This window comes from Bos mutus, chromosome 12, assembly GCF_027580195.1.
Source record: "Bos mutus isolate GX-2022 chromosome 12, NWIPB_WYAK_1.1, whole genome shotgun sequence".
NCBI lineage: Eukaryota > Metazoa > Chordata > Mammalia > Artiodactyla > Bovidae > Bos > Bos mutus.
In genome coordinates this window covers 49,282,301-49,300,490 of record NC_091628.1, presented here as the reverse complement: position 1 = coordinate 49,300,490, position 18,190 = coordinate 49,282,301, and positions in this window count along the sequence as shown.

Here is an 18,190-nt window from a genome sequence, read left to right as displayed (position 1 = left end):
CTGAAATTTGGTCTCCCCATGTCGTTCTTTCTTTCACCTTCTGGCTGAATTTTTCCTCTGAGGTGGGGAAGCTCGTCAAGCCTACTAATTTTGCCTGGGCTTCTAAGATCTGACCGGGGAGGCCTTAGTGTCTCCTCTCCTTCGGGAGAACGGGAGGACGCCTGCGGCCTTCGTAGGTGACGTAAATTCCCTGCTTTGGAACTTTATTCAGCCTCTTTTCTTCACTGAATTTTCCTACTGAGCTATCCTTATTTCAGCCACTTTTCTCCACTGAATTTCCTCACTGAGCTATCCTCATTCTATTACTCTTTATATCTTTGATAAATATTTAAATAAATAGGTTGCCTGCACCATCTCTCCTTCGAATACCCTGGATCAGCTGGGGCTGGACCCTGGCATGTCTCTTTACCAAAAAGCTTATAGTTCCCTCACTACAAACTGATTCTGAGGTTTGACTTCTAAAGTGCTCTTTTCAAAGCTCTCAATTACTTGAAAATCCCTGAATTTTCTAAAATCCCCCAGGTGCTGTATTTATTTTAAAGGAATTGTGTGCACATGCTTTGTTCATTAATCACAAATTGGGAGGTGTATTAGCAGTTGAAAAGATGTTTCAGGAACTTTACAACTGAGAATACTGAATAATTATTTGGAAATATTGGTCAAATAATGATAAGAGAAAAGCTTGGCTACCATTTTGCTTAATCCATCACTGAAATTGGCTGTTCTGTTTCGAAAATATTTCTTGGAAATCTTGTTTTTTATTTAGCCTGTTTGGTGATGTTTTCATTGGCAAGCATAGAAAACAGAACAGTGATGTTTGAAAGCCTTTGCTTGTGTGTATGTGCTCAGTCAGGTCTGACTCTTTGCAAACCCATGGACTGTAGCCCATCAGGGTTCTCTCTCCATGGAATTTTCCAGCCAAGAATACTGGAGTGGATTGCCATTTTCTACTCCAAGGGATCTTCCCTACCCAGGGATTGAACACATGTCTCTCAGTAGGAGTATTCTTTATCACTGTGTCACCTGGGAAGTCCACCTTTTATTGAGGGTTGGGCTAAAAACAGGAAGCGATGCCCAGCATCAGAGTCAAGATTCATTCAGTCACTGAGATGCACCAGCACTTTTCAAGATGCTAACTGGACAGCTTAGCAGATTTACGTTCAGTTAGGAATATTTTTCCAAAGATCTTGAAGTTGGCTTTTGCAAGAGTTTTTCTTAATCTCTTTGAATACCTGAAAAATAGATTTGCATACAGGTCTATATAGGAACTGTTAAATAATGCAGGGCTATTTCTCTAATTAAGGTCTTCAAAGCTGTACTCATGGCCAAGCTTAAACCTTTAGGAAGGATTTCCCCCAAATGATTTGATTCATATTAGGATATATATTACTTGTACCTTAACAAGAAAGAGACTCTCCTAGGAATTAATGAAACGTTCAAAACTTCTTTCATAATACGTAGTTTAAATGAGCAGAATTTTGAGTGGATATCCAGAAGCTAACCACTTTAACTGGCAAAACATCCCATTCTCCAGTTACTCAAGTATAGAATACCTTATTTGTTATTAATCTGTGTCTTATGTTTGTGATGCTAAAAATGAATTGAAGTGATTAGCTTCTCAATACCCCTCAAAATTCTGCTCATTTAGACTATATATTATAAAAGAAGTTTTGAATGTTTCATTAATTGGTTTCATAATGTTAAAGAGAACGAAGACTAGCCCACTCATTTATATCACCTAACACTGTTTGCCTGGTAGCTCAGCTGGTAAAGAATCCACCTGCAATGCAGAACACCCGGGTTCTATTCCTACGTAGAGAATAGCCCCTGGAAAAGGGATATACTCCCCACTCCAGTATATGGGCTTCTCTGATGGTTCAGAGGGTAAAGCATCTGCCTGCAATGCAGGAGACCCAGGTTCTATTCCTAGGTTGGGAAGATCCGCTGGAGGAGGAAATGGCAACACACTCTGGTACTCTTGCCTGGAAAATCCCATGGATGGAGAAGCCTGTAGGCTACAGTTTATGGTAGGCTACAGTCTATGGGGTTGCAAAGAGTCGGACACGACTAAGGGACTTCACTTTTCACTGGTGGTTCAGACAGTAGAGAATCCACCTTCAATGTGGGAGACCTAGGTTCCATCCCTGGGTTGGGAAGATCCCCTGGAGGAGGGCATGGAGAATCCCCCTGGACAGAGAAGCCTGGTGGGGTCGCACATGGGGTCGTCCATGGGGTCACAGAGTCAGACATGACTGAGCGACTAAGCACAGCACAACACTGTTTCACCAAGTAAAAATTTTTTGCTTCAGTAGTGTGCGACCACATGCGACTATATCCCACCAGGCTCCTCTATCAGGTTTCTCCAGGCAAGAATACTGGATTGGGTTACCATACCTTCTTTCCGGGGATCTTCCCAACCCAGGGATTGAACCTGCGTTTCTTATGTCCCCTGCATTGGCAGGCGACGTCTTTACCTCTAGGGCAACCTGGAAAGCCCCTACTTAGAATCTAATAACTGCAAAATGTTTAAGGAATTAAACCTGCAATAATGCTGTCGTGATTGTCATAGTTTATCTGCTTTGAAAAAGAATGCCTAGAAATTTTTCTAGCAATCTTAGGTAATGTGTAACCCCTATGCTTATTGGATAACTTGGTTCAGAAGCTCTGGATGGATTATTCCTGTTTAATCATGACAAAGGCCCTGGGGGATAAGTAGAACTTCTGTTTACTGTTCTCCATGTGATCAAATGAGTACACTGATATATGTTTATTTTCTAAATTATCTCCAAAAATGCAGTTGTAGAAATAGCATTCCACATGAGGTATTTCAACTTAAAGTCCTTAGGTGCTGAAAATATACCCACACTATTATGATAATACTGTGAGCTCTTCCATTTTTCACTCCTTTGATATAAATTTAAATTTTAAAAAAAGAATGTGGTTATTTTCCCATTCTTGATTCTCCTCTATTTTTAATGCACTGGTAATCAGTCCAAATTTATTCATTTTTTTGCCCATTCAATAAATTTCCATTAAGACCCACAATTTCCATGGGTTAAATTATTCACCAAAATATTTTTGCAAGTACTCTAGGCTTATAAGAATTAAGGATGAAGAATATTCATTGATGAAGAATATTTAATACACACAATACATTAATTTTGTGTGGACACATGGGTATGAAATGTAACACCTCAAAAATCAAGGTTTGTTGTCAGATTTATTACGAGAGAAAATGAGTGACCTTGGAAATACCAAAATATTGAATAGTATAAGTTTCAAAATGGGGCATATTGAGAAAGAAATTAAAGATAGCATCTAACACAGTGATTTCAAAATAGTAAGCACTTGAGAAAAAGTCTTTGTTAAACATTACTTGAGTGTTCTATGCTGCTGCTGCTGCTGCTGCTAAGTCCCTTTAGTCGTGTTCGACTCTGTGCGACCCCATAGACGGCAGCCCACTAGGCCCCGCCATCCCCAGGATTCTCCAGGCAAGAACACTGGAGTGGGTTGCCATTTCCTCCTCCATGAGTGTTCTATAAAATAAGTCAAAACATAAGCATTACATAAACTTTTCCTTAAGGACAGTATATTACTAAAATGTTTCAGGAAAAAAATTAACAAAGTTCACTATGAACTGACTTATGAAAAAACAGCATTACAATATTTTTAGGCCAAAATTATGATCTTATGACTATTCCCCCAAGGCTTTAAAGTATCTGGGCCAGATTCAGCTTAACCAATGGCTTAATTTCCGGAGTCTTCCCACTGATCCAACAAAATCTTGATTCTGAATCTTGGTTCCCATTTAAACTTGAGGAAGCCAACTGCAGCAAATGCTAGGAATACCCTCCTCAAAACCTACAAATAGATTAAAATAAGCAGTAGCTTTCCCTGTAGTCAACATAAACAGTTAACCACTCTTTCTGACCTCCAGAAAACATTAAGCAAAGAGAGTCAATCAAAGACTGATATTTAAAATCTGAAGTTGTATAAACTTTTAGGATATTTAAAGTGAGATACATCTTTTGTTGTCTTAAAAGTGTTACTCAACCAAACTTGGATCCCCTCTCCCACATGCAGTAAAGTCAACATAATGACATGAGTTTGTGGTGAAGGAAAATACAGTGTTTATTGCAGGGTGTCAAGCAGAGTCCAGAGCAGCTAGTACACAGGACACCTGAGCTCCCCAATGGGTTTCAGCGAGGCATTTGTTTAAAATTTTTATTGGAGTATAATTGCTGTAAAGTATTGTGTTAGTTTCTGCTGTACAGCAAAGTGAATCAGTTATATAGATACATATCCCCTCTTTCTTTTTTAGATTTCCTTCCCATTTTGATTATCACAAAGCACTGAGTAGAGTTCCATGTGCTATCCAATAGGCTCTCATTTGTTATCTGTTATACATAGCAGTGTATATATGTCAGTCTCAATCTCCCAATTCATTCCACCCCACTTCACACCTTGGTGTCCATAAGTTTGTTCTCTGTATCTGTTCTCTACAGCTTATGGACACCAAGGTTTATAAATAAAGCTTACCTGTACCATTTTTTAGATTCCATATGTAAGCCATATTGTGCAATATTTGTTTTTCTGTTTATGATTTCACTCTACATGACAGTCTTTAGATCTATCCTCATTTCTGCAAATTGCACTGTTTTGTATCAACAGAGGAATGGATAAAGATGTGGTACATGTATACCATGGGATATCACTCAACCATAAAAAGGGATGAAATAGTGCCATTTTCAGCAGAGCATTTTTAGAGACAAGGTGAGGGAGGGTCATTTCAGGGTATGTAATATGTGATCACGGTCATCAAGTAGTTAATTTCTTGCATTTGATGGGGGTTTTAGCATCTGTAAAACAGCTCAGGGAATGTGCACCAGATACTATTACCTAGGTACTTCAGAGAGGAGCTGAAGCAGAGGAAATGAGTGGGTGTCTGCCCCACCAAGGCCCCATAAGGTCCTGCTTCCTTACATAAGTAGAGACACTGCATTGGCTATAATCATGGGGACAAAGGCAGCTCACCTCATCAAGTGACAAGATAGATTAAATCAAACTCTAGCCACAAGCCAAATTAAAATATCTTCAGTACCAGTTGAACTTCATGTTGGAAAACCCTCATTAGAGAATTTGCACGTGTCCTTGGCATCTCAAGTATGAATGCTTCACCACCCACTCAGTCCCTGGAGAGCCTTTCATACCATCTTCACTTCCTCTTCCCTTCAGAGGAAATCATCCCCTAATGCCACTGCCAGGAACTGGATCACGAAAAGTCTTGAGCTGCTTTACTTCAGTTTTTATCTCAGTCACTTTCCAGTCTTCCTGTTCCTCCCTTCTGCTTGTGACCCATGAGATTCTTAGCTGGGCTCCTCTCTTCCACTCCCTCGAGAAAACACTTTTCCCTCTGACTTCCTGAGGGCATTTCCCCTTGTGTTCATTCAACAGCCTCAGGTTCCTTCTCTTGTTTCTTCTCCGTGCATTCAATGCCTTTAAATACCAAGCTACCAGGCATTCACTCCACCCAAAGGTTTTTTTCCTTCTTGTTGTTTCATTTGTTTGTTTGAGAAGGAGGTGAGGGGGGTTTGCTTTCCAGTTAGTTTTTGGCAGGTTAGAAACCAGCCTTTTTAAAATTATTTGTATGTGAACAGGAGATTGGAAAGTAAAGGGACCACACTATAGTGTGGCAGTGTGCACAAAGGCATGCACCCCACCAGACTCCACAGTCCTAGACTGTCTGCAGGCAGCAGTTTGGGAACTTGGTGAGACTGGAGCCTCCAAACGGGTCTCCTGAAATCCAGCTCTTCCAGTTAGCCTTCTGTCAACCAGAGCTACCCATGTCCTTCACTCCACTGGAGGATGGAGAGGGCTACCGGGTTAGTTGAATGGGGAGGTTTGCTTTGATATTCATAATGGTCTCTTATCAAAGAATTCAGTTCTTGCACAACCTCATGTCTTCCTGATGATTGTCTAAGCAGTCAGGAGGCAGTGGTCTACCAGAAACTGAGTTCTACCAGTCCTCCACTGAGTTTTGTCCCTCAAATCAGAAGCCTTTTCCTGGAACAGCCAAATTCACAGGGGAAAACATCACATTTCAGGTCCATACTGGCTCATGCAACACATGAATGGATGGATGGGTGGACCACACACAGACATACACATTCACACACACACATTGATGCACACACACACATATACACACACCTCTGCCATGCAGATATGGGGAAAGGAGGTAGGGTCCCAGCAAGTAGGAACATGCTTTCCATGACACTCAATTAGATGCAGTGGTCTTCATGCCACCCCTCACACAGCAACAAGTCTACCATCCAGACCACCCCCAGAGCACAGGGATGATTCTTGAAGCCAGTGCTCCTCATGTTGCCAGAGCCTTCCAGTAGCCTCTGTATGTGGGACTCTTGGGAAAAAGTGTTGAGTTCTGCAGAGAGGACGATGGGCTGGACACAGGTGCTGGTGTGGGTCTTGTCTAGGAGGTTGCTTCAGAGTAGCAATGTCAGCATTGAGCAGGATGAGGTTGTAGTTGGGCTGTAGAATGACAGCAGAAATCTGCAGTTTCTGGAAAATTTTTTCATCCCAGTTGTCATCCTGGTCATATTTCCCCAAGAGGACTTTGAGGACTGCTGTCTTAATCACAGTGACCTTCCCCAGGTGGATTAGCACTGGCTAGTCACCACCACAGTGCTCTGGTTCACCCGTGCGCCACTGCAGACTTAAACCGAGCATCCTTGTGCAGGCTGCCACCATGCACTCCTCTGGCCCTCCAGCAGAGGGCCACCTGCAGCAGTCAGCACACTCCAGGGGTTTGGGGAACTACTGTCTCAATTTTCCTAGCCCATGGAAAAAGCCCCAGCTTAGTAAGATACACTCAGATCTCCCCTTCCAAAAGGTAATGTATCAATCCCTCAACCAGGAAAGTACAAATCTGGAAAGGTGGTCTCCATGATTGTGATGACCGCTAAGCCACCTGGCCTCTTTTTCTTTTCAATAGTAATCAACCACCTTGACATGGCTAGCAACATAGATCAAGGTTAAACTTAAAGGTTTTGAAAGCAAATGAAATCTGGGTTCCAGCCCCAGGCACTTAATGGCAATAAAGTGAAAGTTGCTCAGTACTGTCCAACTCTTTGCAACCCCGTAGACTACACAGTTCATGAAGTTATCCAGGTCAGAATACTGGAGTGGGTAGCCCTTCCCTTCTCCAGGGGATCTTCCCAACCCAGGGATCAAACCCAGGTTTCCCACACTGCAGGCAGATTCTTTACCATCTGAGCCACAAGGGAAACCCTAATGACAATAAAATCTTGGACAAATCACCAAATCTCTAAGAGTCTGTAAGATGAATATAGTAGTGCTGTGCTTAGTCGCTCAGTCTGTCCTTTGTGAACCCATGAACTGCAGCCTGCCAGGCTCCTCTGTCCATGGGGATTCACCAGGCAAGAATACTGGAGTGGGTTGCAATGCCATTGTTTCATTCTTCAGGAGATGGGATGATATGATGCAGGTAAATAGACTCAAAACATCATTATAAACATGACCACATGAACTAAGTCATACTATTCTCCTCTGACAAAAATAATGGAGAAGGCAGCTTTAGTGTGTGTAAGACTCCACTCAAGGGTTTTTTAAGCTTTCTTCTTCTTACTATAAAGAGAAAAAAGGAAAACAAATATCATCTGAAGTTTGATTTGAACTATATAAAATGTATGAAGCAGAGGGGAAAACTGAAAGAAAATACTGGAAATGTCGATAGTTGCTCTGGTGGGCTTTTTTCCTACTTTCCTGCCTCCTTATATTTTCTATTAGTGGGCCTGTCTGATTTTCACAATGAAATATTACCATCATTTTAAGATATAAAGAATTTCTTTTAAAAGTTCCATCTTCTTGTTTTCTTTTTGATACATACATAATGTTTTTAAATTTAAAAAATCAAGCAGATGATTACAAAACATTGTATGATATATGACTTATTACATATTTTGGTTAAGATACAAATTGGAATCTACAATAAACCAAATAGCAAAAAAGAGACTTATGATAGACATTTTTCTTTTAAAATCATAAGTTTAAATAGTATCATAAATCAATATACTTCCAAAGGAAAGCAAAAGTGTTCCTAATTCTTTTTTAAAAACATAGATCTAGAAACACAGATTATAATTCTGATATATACACATTTGTTACTTTGAGGAAAATGAACAATAAGATTGTATTTTCTACATGTATAGATGTGAGAGATAGACTATAAAGAAAGCTGAGTGCAGAAGAATTGATGCTTTTGAACTGTGGTGTTGGAGAAGACTCATGAGAGTCCCTTGGAAACAGCAAGGAGATCCAACCAGTCCATCCTAAAGGAAATCAGTGAATATTCATTGGAAGGACTGATGCTGAAGCTGAAACTCCAATACTTCGGCCACCTGATTGAAAGAACTGACTCATTGGAAAGGACCCTGATGCTGGGAAAGATTGAAGGCGGGAGCAGAGGAGAGTGACGGAGGATGAGATGGTTGGATGACATCACCAACTCAATGGACATGAGTTTGAGTAAACTCCAGGAGTTGGTGATGGACAGGGAGGCCTGGCGTGCTGCAGTCCATGGGTCACAAAAAGTCAGACACAACTGTGCAACTGAACTGACTGACTGACATATTCAGTTACCTTCCTAAAGTTTTATGTATCAAATTTTTTCTTTCTACTTTTAATATAAAATGCATATTGATTTGCTTATTATTTAATAATGAGCATCCTCCATAAGCAATAGCTATGCAAAGAAACAGGATGTTCTGCTATTTTGGAAGAGTATTCATCAGTTCAGTCTATCTCAGCATGAATGTTATGTCTCTCTGTCCAAGAAAACAGGGCTCCGGAAATGCTTAAAATGTGGAATTCAGTAAGCTTGCGAGTTTCTATACTTAAGCATATACTTGAACTTGTTATCTTTATCTAAGTATCCATTCTGTGAGTGCTTTGTATTCTGAGGTTGCATACAGAAGCAAATGTCATCCTAATCTGAAAGTTTCCTTAATAAACCGGCACCATTCCATAGGCAACTCTAGTGTCTGCTGGGAGCACAGGTCTCTCGATGACTTTGGGATATCTGATAATGCTATACATTTCCTTTGCAAATGGAAATTGAAGTTGAAAGATTACTTAAAACATACACAAAGTTACTGATAAATTAATGTCCAGCAAAATTAGACTGGTCAACAATCAGTCTAGAGAAAAAGGAAAGGATGATAGGAAGAGACAAGAATGATGACTAAAAAAGGATTAAAAGAGACATTTAAGACAACTGATCTTCAGGACAAATGACTCTTCATTATTATAATGCATAAGGGTGAAGTGAAGATTATCTGTTTTCATACTATTTTGTCTGAAAAATTATACCCATTAAAATCAAACCTTGAATCATTCTTGGTAATACAAATATAACATACATAACATTGTTTAATATATAATTTCATTTTAAGATGACATTATAATCAAACCTTTTTTTCTTTCTTGGCTATTTACCATGATATTTTGGTCTCTTTTAAGTGGTCTTTGTACTTAAAATGTCAATTTTTCTCATGTTAAGGAGACCATGAGTATATTATTTTACAACATAAATCTTAACAAAAATTAAATTTCTTTCAAGCAAGGGAGAGAGATGGTTGTTGTTCAGTCACTAAATCGTGTCCAAGTCTTTGAGACCCCATGGACTGCAGCAAGCCATGCTTTCTGATCCATCACCAACTCCAGGAGCTTGCTCAAATTCATGTCCATCAAATTGGTGATGCCATCCAACCATCTCATCCTCTGTCATCCACTTGTCCTTCCTTCAATCTTTCCCAGCATCAAGGTCTCCAATGAATGAGTCAGTTCTTCACATCAGGTGGCTAAAGTACTGGAGCTTCAGCTTCAGCATCAGTCCTTCAAAAGAATATTCAGGATAATTTCCTTTAGGAGGGACTGGAGATTGAGTTAAACATCAATGACCGATAATTTAATCAGTGTAACCTACATAATAAAACCTCCATAAAAATCCCAAATGAAAGTGTTCAGAATACATCTGAATCAGTGAACACACTGAGGAGCTGGGGAGAGTGGCTTACTCAGCGAGGGCATGGGAGCCCCGTATAATAAACTGTTCCTGAATTCTGTCAGGTCCTCTGGAAAATTATCCACCTGAGGAGAGGATCAGGGAATCCCCAATTTGTAGCTGTCTGTTGAATAAGTATGTGAGGCCTGGGGCTTGTGATAGTGTCTGAAGTGGAGGCAGTCTTGTGGCAATGAGCTCTTAACATGTGGGATCTCAGCCTAGGTAGTTAATGTCAGCATTGAACTGAATCACTGAACACCAATTGTTGTCCAGGGAGTCAGAGAATTAGTCATCAGTGTGGGAAAAAACCCATGTTTGGTGTCAGAAGCCTTGTGAATAGAGAATGCTGCTGCTACTGCTGCTAAGTCGCTTCAGTCGTGTTCGACTCTGTGCGACCCCACAGACAGCAGCCCACCAGGATTCCCCATCCCTGGGATTCTCCAGGCAAGAACACTGGAGTGGGTTGCCATTGCCTTCTCCAATGCATGAAAGTGAAAAGTGAAAGTGAAGACATTCAATAGTGTCCGACTGTAGCGACCCCATGGACTGCAGCCCACCAGGCTCCTCCATCCATGGGATTTTCCAGGCAAAAGTACTGGAGTGGGGTGCCATTGCCTTCTCCTGAATAGAGAATGTTTTCCTTTAATTATGAAAATAGTTTTGACTTTCTAGATTTCTAAATGGGTTCTAGGGACCCCCAGGCTTCCATGAACCACACTTTGAGAGCCTCCACTCTATCATAATAGCAAAATGTGTCATTCTACAAAATGTTGGGTTGGCCAAAGAGTTCTTGTAAGATCTTACAGAAAAACCCAAATTTTTTGGTCAACCCAATAATACTAGACAGTGTTTACACAGAGAAAGATATGGAATTTTTTAAATTTGTTTATTGAAATGCAGTTGATTTACAATGCTGTGTTAATTTTGACTGTATAGCAAAGTGATTCTGTTATATATATATGTATATATATACACATTCTTTTTCATAATGGTTTATCACAGGATATTGAATATAGTTCCATGTGCCATAAGTAAGTAGGTCCTTGTTTAGAATCTTTTCTAAGAGGATAAACAGTGTTTGTAGAAGTTCTCTGACTGAAAGTCATACTTTTTCTGGGTTTATAAAATAAGTAAATAGAACCATGTGCCTTTGCAAAGCCCGTTCAGAATGAATAGGCTCTAAAAGAGCATTTTCTAAAAGACCATTTACTCAAGAAAACAGAATTCTTAGGTTAAGCAGCAATGGGAAAGGACAATGGCAGAGGGAGGGAAAAATTAATGCATGTGATCATTATTTGTAATCAATAGAAGGACTATGTTCTCTGCTAAATTTTGTGTCCTGCTTACTATGCTGTTACACATACTTCTTGCATGCAGGAAATACTTATAAATTATTTTTTAATTCCTAGGCCAAATACAGTGGTTAGTATACAGTTGGGATTCACTAGATGCTGAATGACTGAATTTACAAACAACAAGGTAAATATATGTGTGACTTCAGGATATGGAAAACAAGAACTGATAGTAAAACTGCCAAACAGAGTTGAGATCTTAAAAGAGACCAAAGAAAAAGGTACAAGTAGAAAAATTAAAAGCACTTGGGAATTCTTTTCTCCCTTGATTTTTCTTTGTATTTCTTCTCAATCCATCCAATACAGCTTTTATTCTTCTTCTAAAACTCTCTGCTTTTAGTCATTTTGCTAATATACACACACACATATATATATATATGTATATATATATATATATATGCATACATATATACATATATGTACATATGTATATACACACATGTATATATAAGAGCAGAATATATAGATGTCAGTACTAGGCTCCCCTAGAAGTTCAAACCTGCAGTTACCCAGGTAAGTGAATTGCTGGTTGCAAAGTGGAAAAGCAGCTCTATCTATTAATAATAGAAGAATCCAAAGTCTGCACCCTTGGTTTTACATTTGCACACTGTGTGAACTTGCTTAATAATCCTTTCAGCTCAGTTACCTCATAGGTAAAGTTGAACTAACAGTCTGGGTTCTGCTTACTTTATAAATTTATTAAGAGTAAATTGTAAAAATAATAAAATAAATGATAAAGTCCTAAGCAAACTGAAAGCATTTTTATCATCCACTCTACCTATTTGTCAATGGGAAGTTAAGTGCACTTCTAGAGCCACTCAACCTATGATGGTGATGGAAGATGGAAGTCACAGACTACATCTCCCTTTCCAGCTAGTCCAGGTAGAATAAAGCTTTAAAAACTCAAGGCTCAGGACAGATTTTGCTGGTTTAACCTTGTACCCTCTCTCTATTTCATTGGCTTCCATCCAGTAATTCTGTAATAGAAAGGGTGATAGAGAATGCAGGTAAATCCCCACACATGAGGGAAGGGTTCAGGAAAGAAGAGAAAAGGAAGATAATTTCTCAGTCTGCATACCTCATCCTACCTCTGCCAACCACACCTTCCTCAAAGGCCAAAGTGTTGGTAGTTCTGACTATTCTTTCTATTGGCATAGGTAGGAATGGGGAAAGGAAGCAACTTTCTCCTTATGTACCTCATTCCACTTCATTTCAAGCAATGGGTAAGAAATAAACATGGGGAAAGTATGCCTTGGACAGAAGACACGTCTCATACAAACACTGCCCAAACATAAAAATATTCAACATGATTTATAAACACCAGGAGAGTGGAATACTCAGATGCTTTTCTAAGTTAGTTATGAATGTGCTGAATTCCTGAGTCATGTCCAACTCTTTGCAACCCCTTGAACTGCAGCCCACCAGGCACTTCTGTCCATGGAATTTTCCAGGCAAGAATACTGAAGTGGGTTATAAATAGACTTATACTATCAAATAATTGATCCCTAAATAAAAACTAATAAATTTAGAGTATTCACCTTGGAAAGAATAATAAAAAGATATTAATTTCATAGCACACTAATATTTTTGGAAACAATAAAAATATGTAGTTATTCCAAAATCAGCTGTGATGCAATTAAATGTAAAGGCATTTCATCGCACCTCCTACTATCTGACATTTATTTGAATGAAAAGTAACATAACCCTCTTCAATTGCTACTCTTTCAGAAAGCAAAAGAAGTGTTAGAGACTTTGTTCACTCCTAGAAATGAAGTACTTAACCTATTTGTGCAAATAATTGCATCTAAATGTAATAACATAACATATACTATCTAATACAAGTTGAAAGTATGGTCTAAACTTTTCTTAGCCATTGAAATTTTTGTGGAGGTTACATAATCTCGGTGGTGAAACTGAGGAAACCTCATGCATATAATGTAAGAGAAAAGCGAAATTGAGACAAACTGGAAATCTGTACCTATTCCCCAAAATTCCACTTTCTAGTAGAGACCTGCATTTGAGTTTGCTAGACATGTGTGCAAGAGGAGTGTCAGCTCAACAGAAATGCAAAAGAAAAACAGAACTTTAAATCCTTTGACGATACAAAGTTTTGAACACAAAAGTCAATCACTCTTCAGTTAACAGTGGAAGAATATATATTAATTATTTCCAGGTTTAATAATTATACTTTACATCATTTTGCTAAAATCCACATTTCCTATAATAAAAGATGATCACATCTCAACAGAATGCCTTAATGAAAAGTAAGCAAACATTATGCGCAAGTGAGCTAAATTGACTAACAGCAAACACTGCCATTGGAATCCATGAACTTCTGCTCTATTAGATCCAGATCACATGACCAAGACATTATTGCTCCCACACTAACAAGCTGGAGAAAGTACAAAGTCATAACCTCTTTTTTATTTTTTTAAACTCGTCACAAAGTTGAGTACACAAGGAGACTTCAATGAACAAAATCCCAGAAAGGGATAAACTTTTCCTATGAAAGACCTGAGTCTACTCTCCTCCTTAGAAAACTAGAATAAGGTAACCAGCCAAACCATTAATAGGTGTTTAATGGTAAAGTGTGAGCAAGCATGACAGATAAAAATTCTAAGGCAGTACAGACACAATAGAAGACTGAACAAACCTGAAGACTCTTTCCCAGAGATGCTCACTAAGTGCTCAGGGCTTGTGCACTACCGCCTGGAGGCAGGCAGGGCAACAAGAACAGAGGGCAGCAGACTTCTTGTCAGAGAAGGGGTCAGCCAAAAGACAACAGAACAACATAGAGGCCTGGAAGAAAATAGCTGGCAACCTAGATTTCTATATCTAGCAAAAATATCTGTCAAAACATGAAGGTAAAGAGAAGACCTTTTTTAGAAAAGCAAAAGATGAAAAAGTGTGTTACCAGCAGACCTATAATAAGAAACATGATAAGGATAGTTTTTCAAACTGATAGAAAATGCTGCCAAATGAAAACTTGGATCCATAGAAAGTAAATGGTGCTAGAAATGCTAAGTATGTAATAAATAGGAAAGGCATTTTTGTCATTCATTACCTCTTTAAAATTTAATTAAGGGATGAACAGAAAACTCACTAAGAAGACTTGAAAATGAAGATTTAAAAAATAGAGATTTAAAAACAAAGATTTAAAATTGAAATGTTTTCAACCTCACTCAAATTAGAGAAATTAAAATATAAATAATGTGTGTGTTTGTGTGTGTTGGTTACTCAGTCATGTCTGACTCTTTGCAACGCTGTAGACTATAGCCCTCTAGGCTCCTCTGTCCGTGAAATTCTCCAGGCAAGAATACTGATGTAGGTTGCCATTCCCTTCTCCAGAGGATCTTCCTGGGATGGAACCCAGGTCTACTGCATTGCAGGCAGATTCTTTACCACCTGAGCCACCAGGGAAGCCCAATATAAACAATACTAAAGTATTATTTTCATATATCAGACTGGAAAAAGTTTTAAAAAAACAAGAAAATGCATTCTTTTGGCAAGATATGGGGGAAATGGACACTCTCATATGTTGTCCTTGGGAAATTATTGTATCCCTTGTAAAGGAAAATGTGGCAATCTTCAACAAAACTACTTATGCACTTACCTTCTGACTCAGCAATCCCACTTCTAGGAATCTCCCCTGAAGATACTCTTCTAGCAATATAAAAATATATATGCATGAAGCTATTCATTGCAGTGTTGTTTGTACAGACAACCCTCAAACAGTATACAAGTACATATGTATGAGGTTATGTATTGCAGTATTGTTTGCACAGTTGGCCCTTGGATAAGGGTCCCAGGGGTCCTCTGTGCACTTGAAAATTTGAAGGACTTACAGTTAGCCCTCCACATCCACAGTTCTGCTTCTGTAGGTTCAGCCAATCACAGATTATGTAGTACTACAGTGTTTATACAAAAAAAAAAAAATCCACATAGAAGTAGACCCAGGCAATTCAAATCCATGTTGTTCAGGAGTCAACTGTATTTGAAAATTTTAGAAAGAAACCAGATATCCATAAATAGGATAATTATTGAATAAATTAGATACATTTATATAACACAATACTCTGCAGGTATAAAAGAATAAGGAAGATTCCCTATACTGATTTGGGTATTTTCTAGGACATATTGTTAAATGAGGAAGTAAAATGCAAAGGAGTAGCTATAGTATTCTACACTTCATGTAAGAAAGAAGGGACTACTAACTTGACATTAATAAAAAGATGGATAATAACAAGTTGACAAATGTATAAAAGTTAGAACTCTCACAGCACTGCTAAGGAGAATATAAAATGCAGTGGTGCAGCCACTTTGGAAAAATAGTCTGGCAAGTCTCCAAAAGGGTAAACATAAAGTCACCAAATAACCCAGCAATTTCACTCCTAGTCATGTATTCAAGAGAAACGAAAACATATATCCATACAAAATGTTTATGCAAATGTTCAGAGCAACAAGATTTATGATAGCCCAAAAGTGGAAACAATCTAAATGTCCATCACCTGATGAATGGATAAATAAAATGGGGTATATCCATACAACAGAATATTATTCAACCATAAAAATTAAAGTACTGATCCAAGCATGGGTGAACTTTGAAAATATTAATATTATGCTAACTACAATTCTGAAAGAGATGGGAATACCAGACCACCTGACCTGCCTCTTGAGAAACCTGTATGCAGGTCAGGAAGCAACAGTTAGAACTGGACATGGAACAACAGACTGGTTCCAAATAGGAAAAGGAGTACGTCAAGGCTGTATATTGTCACCCTGCTTATTTAACTTATATGCAGAGTACATCATGAGAAACGCTGGGCTGGAAGAAGCACAAGCTGGAATCAAGATTGCCAGGAGAAATATCAATAACCTCAGATATGCAGATAACACCACCCTTATGGCAGAAAGTGAAGAGGAACTAAAAACCTCTTGATGAAAGTGAAAGAGGAGAGTGAAAAAGTTGACTTAAAGCTCAACATTCAGAAAACAAAGATCACGACATCTGGTCCCATCACTTCATGGCAAACAGATGGGGAAACAGTGTCAGACTTTATTTTGGGAGGCTCCAAAATCACTGGAGATGGTGACTGCAGCCATGAAATTAAAAGATGCTTACTCCTTGGAAAGAACGTTATGACCAACCTAGATAGCATATTCAAAAGCAGAAACATTACTTTGCCAACAAAGGTTCGTCTAGTCAAGGCTATGGTTTTTCCTGTGGTCATGTATGGATGTGAGAGTTGGACTGTGAAGAAAGTTGAGTGCCGAAGAATTGATGCTTTTGAACTGTGGTGTTGGAGAAGACTCTTGAGAGTCCCTTGGACTGCAAGAAGATCCAACCAGTCTATCCTAAAGGAGATCAGTCCTGGGTGTTCTTTGGAAGGACTGATGCTAAAGCTGAAACTCCAGTAATTTGGCCACCTCATGTGTAGAGTTGACTCGTTGGAAAAGACCCTGGGAGGTCTGATGCTGGGAGGGATTGGGGGCAGGAGGAGAAGGGGACAACAGAGGATGAGATGGCTGGATGGCATCACTGACTCAATGCACATGAGTTTGAGTAAACTCCGGGAGTTGGTGATGGACAGGGAGGCCTGGCATGCTGCAATTCATGGGTTCACAAAGAGTCGGACACGACTGAGCGACTGAACTGAACTGAAGTACAAGAAGTTGGTTATCAAAGATCACATAGATTAGTGGTTATCTAGGACTGGGAGTGGGAGAGAATGATGAATGGGTGCAGGATTTCTTTGGGAGACGAAAATGTTCTAAAATAAATGATTGAGCAACCATGTGAATACACTAAAAACCAATGGCATGTATACTTGAAATGAGTGAATTTTATGGCATGAGAACTATGTCAACAAAGTTGTTATATTGAAAAGGGATATTAGAAACTATGCATTACACTCTTATATGCAAAATAAATGCAGGAAGTATAAATCAGGAACTAAATAGATTTGCTATCTACAGAGGGGGTAAGTACAAAAGAGTAGAAAGAAGAGGGAAATGAGAACATAGTAATGACAATTAAGAAGGAGCAATATTTCCTAATGATTGATCGATTGATATTATCCTGGATACAAGCATGAGGTTTCTTGACCAAGGCAGCTTACTATTATTGACAGTAATAACCATATCAATTCTAGGGCAACCGTGAACACACACTCACAGAGATGTAACTTTAGAAAAGCATTTCTTTTTTTTTTTTTTTTTTTAAGTAGAGCAGCTGGTTTCAGTTTAATGATGTATTAGGTAGCTTTGCTATAGTAACAAACAACTCCCAAATCTCAGTGCTTATTATTAATACTACTAGAAAAGCATTTCTTAAGAAAAAGTGAAATACGAAGAAGTGTGTAGTTCATTCAAAAGAAGGTAAGATGAGGGGAACTGAGACAAAGAACAAATGGGATATATAAAACCAAAAGCCAAGATGGGAGACTTAAATCCAATCATTTCAATGTTACATTAAATGTAAGTGAACTCAATTTCTAACAGAAATTGAGTTAGAGGCAGATATTATCAATGGATATTTTTAATAAAAGCTACAAAATTACTGTCTTTAAAAACTCATTTTGTGTATACATACAGTGAGCATTGTTCAAACTGGGACTCTTGAGAGTGAAAGGGGTGCTACTCATAATTATACCAGAAGAGTAGATAAAAAACCAGGACTGATGGTTACTCCACTTATCAACAGTTGGTGGTGTGGGTTTCTCCAGTCTACAGGGTT